This window comes from Eupeodes corollae, chromosome 1 (assembly GCF_945859685.1).
Source record: "Eupeodes corollae chromosome 1, idEupCoro1.1, whole genome shotgun sequence".
Taxonomy (NCBI): Eukaryota; Metazoa; Arthropoda; class Insecta; order Diptera; family Syrphidae; genus Eupeodes; species Eupeodes corollae.
This window is the reverse complement of record NC_079147.1, coordinates 287,253,141-287,262,001: the sequence shown is the minus strand read 5'-3', so window position 1 is coordinate 287,262,001 and position 8,861 is coordinate 287,253,141.

Genomic DNA, 8,861 nt, shown 5'->3' with positions numbered 1-8,861 from the left:
TGAAACTGTATAAGATTTTTACCTAAAGCTTGGGCGCATTCACAAAGCTAGTGACTACATAGTAAAAATTTAACTAGCTTTGTGAATACAAAATTGCGCTACAAAGCTGGTCAATCTGGAACCATCATATTAATTACAATTAATGTGTTTTCAGAACTTCAAATAGTTTTTTTTTTCTTTTTAAATTCAATAAAATCAAATATAAGCTATATGCAGGTAATATAATTACAGAAAGATTCATTTCATTTTGTATTCTTGTGTCCTTACCGAGCAGCTGTTTGTGAAACGTCAAAAACAGAGATCAATAGTTTTGTAGCCGAAATTTGTACACTACGTCGGAGGAGAAATTTCAACTACTTTTATAGTTAGATTTAGCCAATCAGAATCCCTTGACCAAGTAGCCACTAGCTTTGTGAATGCGACCATTCTCAACGGAATGAGAAAATGTTCGTATTTCTTTTAATGCTAAGCCAATTATTAGATATTTCTTAACAAATTTAATTAAAAAGCAAAAAAAAAGCTTTGAGAAAAGATCATCTACTATCAAGAATTCGTTGCTAGATTATAAGTTAGCAGGAGATATATAATCCTCATCCACCAGTTTAGTCTAGATCAGTCTTGCAAAATTGAAATCTCCTAAAAGTGAATTACTTATGGCTTCATTTGATTTTTTTAGAAACAATTACTTTTAAATTAAGGCAACTCTAATGGAAAGCTGAAATCTCCTTAACTATCAAGTCAAGTCTACTTCTATCAAAACTGAAAGCTGAACTATATTACTCTATGAATTACTTATTTTCTACACAGTCTCATTTAATATTTATTAAATGTAATTAAAAGGGTTCTTTGCCAAGTTGGATAAGAAATAAGTATACTTTTCTTTTCAAAGGCAATATTGTAATAGTTTTTGGTAGTTTTTGTGCTATGAAATGAAGGTAGAGGCTAGTGAAATAAAGTTTGGAATTTAAAATAAATTCATAAAACTTGAAAAAATGCACTTTACTGCAAATGAAGTCCCATAAGTTGCTTGAACCTGCCCATTATTTATACACTTAAGCTCTATTAAATGGCTCAGTGGGAGGAAGTATCATGACCCCCACGGCCAATCTCCCTCTATCTGCCACTGCAACCAGTATAATATGCCCACAAATTTAATTAATATTGTAATTAAATCATTAATTTAGTACTAAATACTTAATTTTTAACTAAAAATAAAAACTCCCATTTCAGCGGCTTAATTAAATGACTTCAACTGTTAGTGAAGGTAACTAAAACAATAGATTTGTTTTTAAATTAAGACTAACAAAGCTAAAATGGGAAGTGTAGGATAACTCAGGCGAGAAAGTATATTGACGTATTTGTATAGAACAGTTAAAAACAAGCATTTTGGGAGGGGGTCTTTCTCCCCCCGTTTAGGCGATAGTGGCAATTTCAAAAATATGAACGTTAAATATAAAAAAAAATATAAAAAAATATTGGTAATACTTTACATCTAAATTTTATAAATTTTTTTAAAGCCAAAACTTTTGTCAATTAGCTTGTTTTTAAATCAAGTCAAAACTACGCATAGTTTTTGAAAAAATTGTTTTAAACTCAATTTTTTTCAAGTACTTAATGACATGAAATCATCTAGTTTTCAGTTTTCGATTAAAAACAAATAAGAGCAATAAGTTCTTAAATAAATAAATACATTTTTTTCAAAAGCTACACATAGTTTTGCTTTGATTTAAAAAATTTGCTAATAGAACAGAATGATGTTCAAATGGTAGACATGTGCATTCAAGCGTCCACAGGTTTTTCTCAAAATCCACCTCTGTCTATCAACTCCTACTCTCACCTCCCCTTGGTGAACACCGGGTGCCTAGTACCTTAATTGGAGATTGGGTTCCAACCCCAGTGGAAAGTTGTTGGGAGCAGCAAACGAGAGAGGGGGAGAGGTGTTTTCACTAAGGCACCTCTCCTTAGCGTCTACAGCTCCAGTAAGGTTGAACTACTTAGTGAACACCTTATAGGGCTTCTTCGGCATATTCGGAGCCCAGGCCTATAAGGAGCGGTTTTATCCGGCTCCCCATCCTTGGAGTTATACTTAGGATCTGGTCCTCCAGGTCAGGGTGACTTCCTGGCCACGTAAAAGCTTTCATAGTTGCGAAGCACCAACAAGCCTCGGATACGGACGGATTTACTGTTGACAACCAACGCAAACGAATAAAGGACAACGAACTTCGGATATGCACGTGGAATGTTAGGAAATACGATGAGATGGGCCGGGCAAAAAGAGGATGAAAAACTGCGATATTAACAACGGTGACTGCTACCACGAAAACCAACAGCACTTATTTGAATGCGGCTTCGTCATTAGATCCAGACTTAGGCAACAAGTTTTGAGCTATAGGTACATCAACATTAGACTGATATGCGCGCACGCCCCACAGAAGAGAAAGACGACAACATCAAAGATATGTTCTTCGAGCTCCTAGAAAAAAAAATATGAGCAGTGTCGTAGCTACGATATTAAAATAGTCCTGAGAGATTTTAATGCCAAGCTAGGAAGGGAAGACATCTTTGGTGGAATTATCGGGAAGAACAGAACAACGTCATGGTAGCTAGTACGCGTTTTCCACACCTTAACATCCACAAAGGAACTTGGACTTCTCCAGATCAATCCACTGTCAACCAGATTGACAATAATGCGACACGCTTCCAGCATCATAGATGTCCGAACTTTTCGAGGAGCTAACATCGACTCAGACCACTAACTCGTTTTAGCCAAGGTAGCACTTCGGATTTCCAGACCCAAGGCAAAACAAGGAGGTGCTGGGAGAAGGTACAACGTCGAACGGCTACAATCGCCAGAGATCGCCAAATCCTTTCTGGCCGAGTTACAAGTAACCTTTCTCGAAGTTCTCTGCCGCCAACACAATGTATCGAAAACCAGTGGCAACATTGCCAAGATACAATCAGAGAAGCCGCCTCTGATGTGCTGGGTTTCAAGCAGCCACCAACAAGGAACCCCTGGTTTGATGAGGAATGCAGCCAAACAACAGGAACGCAAAGCGGCACTGCAGAAGAGGTGAGAGGAACACCGACTTCTCAGAACTAAAAAGAGAGGGCATGAGAAGCGTGCCGAAGGCTGCAAAGACGAAAGTGGAAACATCATAGTGGAACAGCAGTCAATGCTAAGGATATAGAAGGACCACTTCTGCAGACTGTATAACGGCGACGACAAACTCAATTTCGCTGTCAGGCAGGATGATCCATTCAACATGGACGACGAAAGCCAACAATCCCGTCCTCCCGACTTAGACGAAGTAAAGATTGCCATATCTAAGCTTAAGTCTAATAAAGCCGCTGGACCGGATGGTTTGAATGCCAAGCTCTTTAAAGCCGCTGGAGATAAGTTGGTTAGGAGCATGCACCAACATATCTGTAAAATATGGTCGATGAATGGAACCTCAGTATTGTTTGCCGATTCTGAAGAAAGGAGACCCTCTAAACTGCACCAACTATAGAGGAATCAGTCTACTTAACATCGCCTATAAAATCTTCTTTGCCGTAATATGTGAACATCTAAAGCCCATCGTCAACAACCTGATAGGTCCTTATCAGTGTGGTTTTAAACCAGGAAAGTCCAGAAAGTTGATCAAATATTCACATTACGGCAGATCCTGGAAAAAAACCAAGAACACCAAATCGACACCCACCATCTTTTCATCGATTTCAAGGCCGCATATGACAGCATCTACAGGGACGAGCTGTATAGAGCTATGTCTAGTTTTGGCATCCCTGCCAAACTCGTCCGTTTGTGCAGGATGACCATGGAGAATTAACGCTGCTCCATAAAGGTTGGAAACAACTTAACAGAAGCTTTCGATGTCTAAAAAGGTTTTAGACAAGGTGATGCGCTGTCATGTGATTTTTTTAACATCGTGCTTGAAGGAATAGTGCAGAGCTCACACGTCAACACTAGAGGCACTATCTTTCAAAAGTCTGTCCAATTACTAGAATATGCTGATGCGGCAAAAATGGGTTTAACGGTTAATGAGGGCAAAAAAAAGTACATGCTGTTGTCAAAAAAGGACATACAACACCGACCCTTATCATCCCCGTCCTGCTATAAGGTGCAGAAGCATGGACTATGACAAAAGCGGATGAAAGCACCTTGGGTCGGTTCGAAAGAAAAGTTCTAAGTGTGATTTACGGTCCTCTATGCATAAAGGGGAGTGGAGGAGAAGATGAAATGAGTAGCTGTTCGGGCTGTACAGCGACGTAGACTTAGTCAGAAAGGTAAAAGTCAATGGCGGATCCAAGGGGGGGGGTCGTAGGGGTCATGACCCCCCCCTGGGAGATAATTTGTTTGCTTTTTCGTAGGAATTCCCTTCAATTCAAAACTAATCGTATTGCGTTAATGGATATGACCCCCATAATATTTTGAATCATTTATTTTTTGTATATGAAAACAACATTTATATTTTACTTCCTTAAATTTTGTTGCTAAAAGTACTACTTTTGACTGAAGATTGGACCAAAAACATAATATGAATCGGATATTCAGCCTTATTCCAAAAACACAGCACAAATTCATTAACTTTTGACCAATCGATCCAGGGGGGGGGGTCACATGAGCCAAAAAGCTTATACAGTTAAGTTGTATAAGTAAGGATTTCATCTATAGATTTATTAGTAGGTAATAATAAATCTATATATATAATAAGTGATCATGAATTTTATATTAAGTTTGAATTCCTTAAACTAGCCTTCAATTTTATTTTTACATTTTTTTGACACACATTAATAGTAATTATTGATGTGATTTTAACTGCGACATACATATATGAACTATACAGCAAGTCTTGCATTAGTAAACAATTTCAAACTAGAGTTTCTAACCAAATATATCATTAGGTAGAGAAGCCGAAAAAAGTGGGTACCCCGAATCGTTTCGTCTGACTGTCTTTCCTGGCCCATACAGTCCAAACAATTGTGGTGATTGAAATTAAGATTTTCAGCCGATTAGTGTAAGGCGTTTTTTTTCATTTTATTAATACACAAATATTTTATAATTCAACATGCGATTTTTCTAAAACTTTCTCTAAATTTTGTGTTCTTAATTTGGCTTCTTTCTACAAGAAAAACATGTTTTCGTATTGCTCTAAAAGGGTACAATTCAAAAAATCTTTATTTTGTTTTTAAGTTTTCTCAAGAACTAATAAAACGTTTTCAAAATTCATCTCTTTCTGTGCAAGCTCTTGTCAATGATCAATGATGATGATTTTTTTATGAAATTGATTTTTAATAAAATACTAAACTAAAACCTTGATATTTCAGGGACAACATTTTTTGACGAAATTTAGTGCTTATACCAAAAATATTTTTAAAACAAAATTTAAAATGATTTTCGAAAAAATAGCTTAATCTAGATTTTTTGAAATTTAAATTTTTGAGAAAAACTTATTTTGCAGGTACATTTTTAAATCCTAAAATAAAGGAAATATTTAAACAGACTTTTTTTTAAGAAATTATTAAGTTCGTGCGTTTCATTTCATTCAAAATTAGTTTTCTTACAAAAGATTTTAAAATGTTAATTGAATCTATTTTTGAAGTGAATTTTTCTTTGGATGCTCTAGAACTAAGATTCAAACACTAATTTCGATAATACAAATGTCCCAAAAAAATCAAGTGACACTTTTGTTAAATTAATGGCATAATAAAAGTTTCACATCACTTGATATAAAAGCTTTGAAACGTGTAATTTGTGACTACTACAAAACTTTTCTTCCCAACTTATTTGTTTACTTGCCTTACTTTTTTTGAATCTAATTTTTTAGAGAATTTATGTACTTAAATGCAACTATTTTCTTGAATTCAAGAATCAAGCCTGTTTATCTCTACAATTTTTAAGTTTTGTTGACGCATTTAAAAGATCAAAATACGAGTAAGCAGATTTATAACGATAGTAATAAGAGACTCCCGGAGATTGATTTCGAAAAAACTACATCAAAAAAAGCCCGACATATTTACATATCAGATCTTCTCTCATTTTTTAGCTATTTAAATGTTTGCAGCGTTCTTTGCATCAATAGAAATGAAAACAAGAAAAGTGTGTTTTGTTTTTGGAAAAAAGCAACGTTTCAAAACAATTTCCTATATTTCTGCGCGAAATGCACCAAAAACCCTCTAAGCTATTGTATCTTAAATTTTTCTTAAATATGGCATATTTAGAAAACTGGTGGAATCTTGGAATGCTTTCATCCAAATTAAATAGTAAGACCATACCTTGCTGGACAGCAGTCTTCTAAATAATTAGATAACTAAAGTGGGTATTTTAGCAATTATTAAATTTTGTTAGGATCCTTTACAAAACATTAAAGAACATTTTAAAGCGGTGAGTAAAAACTCATCTAAGTGTGTGACCCCCCCCTGATGAAAAGTCTGGATCCGCCCTTGGTAAAAGTCCAACGACTAAGATGGCTGGGTCACGTAGAGCGCATGGAAACCAATGCTCCGGCCAGGAAAGTCTTCGAATCCACACCCACAGGACAGCGCAGTAGAGGAAGACCGCTGATCAGGTGGCGCTAGGAACCGAGCTAGATGGAGAAGTTTGTTGGGTGAATTCCTAGTTCACACAGGACTGTAGCGCCAAATTAAGTAAGTAAGTAAGTAATAGAACAGAATGTTGGCTTTAAAAAATGTATAATACTTAATTGTTAGCATTACCGTTATTTCTTAACTATTTTTTCCATTTTAAATAATAATTTTTTTAAATTGCTCCTCCCTAAACGGGGGGATATAGATACCTCCCTGACATAGTAAAAAAATGCTTGTTTTTAACTGTTCTTAAGAAATTCGTTATAATATCTAGTCGCCTGAAAAATCTTTGCCAAAAGAAGACGTTCGTCGTCGAAGAAAACAAATAAACACCGATTCTTATCACATTTATCACTGACAAGATAATACTACAAAATGTTATCATCTACTTGACCCACCTGACTACAGAAACTCTTATCACTTAAAATTAAACTTCAATATAATGCCATGCGATTTATAAATTATCTCAAATCATAAATCACGACACCACCGGTTAAATCTACTTTCATTTAACAACAAAACTGGTTCTCCATACACTAACTTATTCTTCAATTCTAAAGAAAAAATAAAATAAAATTTGTCATAAAACCATAAAATAAAAAAATATACATATTTAAATAAATTCAAAAGAATGCAATTCATTAAAAAAAATAAAAACCAATGTCATTCAACTAATGCTTAAAGATACTTTACGAGTATACTTCTCATTGTTGCTAATATTAAAATTCAATTCGAAGGAATTTTTAGCAAATAAATAAATAGTTCAATATATTCCACAAAACCATATGTTCGCGGTAGATAGGTAGGTATATTTTAAAAAATCAACACATGACTTCCTTACGTGACAAAGCGTCTTAATTAGATGTAAGCTAAATAACCTTGTACAACAACAATTTAAAGAAAAATAAAAACCTATTTATATTATTCTAGATACAAAAACAATCCATATCAATGCGATTACGTCGTCGTTGTCGTTTGCTGATTTTTATTTCATCGCAACGATATTTTATTTCTAGCTTGTCTCGAGACAGTACAGCAACAACGACTACAAAAAAATCACTTACTTTCACGGCTTATCTTAAATTCACCCTCAGATCAATAAATATAATATAATACAATTAAAAAAGCTTTATGCTTGGAACCATTGTTGTTGGTGATGGTGGTTCTTAACATATTGACTATCCCATTTTTAAAGAGAATTTTGATTATCATGTTTATATTTTTGCTTGTTCTTCAATGCCATAGGCGTAAGATTTCGTTCCCTGACAACACAAAACTACAGTAAAAAAGTATTTTCAAACCATTTAGCAAGACAGAAAAACAACACTCCCATATTTCAGTTTAGTTTTTATCAGAGAAACGTACAGTATTTCCGTACACGCTTTTCATCGTGCTCAAACATTATAACAAAAGAATATAATATCTACGTCATAATAAAAACAACTTTAAACGATAACAGACTTTATATAATTATTATTACTCATCCATCAGCATTAAGAAGTAGACAAAAAAACAAAAATATGTTTGTAAAATTCTAATTCCCATCACGAATGCATTTCACTTTTATTATTTAAATAAGTTACAAAAATAAGCATGAAAATGGAATCGTATGCCTCCACTACAATCGAAGTCTCAACTCGACAGTGAGAGTTAAAATTCATTCAAGAAAATATACAAAGCAAGCCTCCGACATGCAAACACGACACAATCTTAAATAAAAACATCGTTAACTTCGAATCTAAAATTCAAAATCGGAGGAGTTATTTTTCTGTTATACCTATTTTTTTTTTTACGAGCGACGTCGTTGATAATAGGGTTGATTGACCAAGTGAGACATGGAAATTGATAAAGATAACATCATTGGTTAACAAAAATAAACAATTCCATTGTTTGTCAGAGAACTGGTAATTTACTCGTTTTAAAAGCAGTATTTACATAATGAAGGTAAGATATAATCTCATGGGGTTACCCTTTGGTTAAGGAAAAAAACAAACAAATCAATTTCTGAAGTGAAGCTTCCTTGGAGAGAAAAACTTCAAGGCTAAGAATTTACTTGGAGTATATAAATGAAGATACAAAAGGAGTACAAGGTCAAATGCGATTGTAACTTAAATACAGATTTAATCTAACTCTACAGAAACTTTTATATAATGCTGATATTTTTGTTAGGTTAGGTTGGGTTGAGGGGCTGACAGTTGATGTCTTACGGTCACACTTAGATCAATACAGATCTATTGTGATACCCGTCAGTATTGCTACTCAAGTTAATAAGAAAA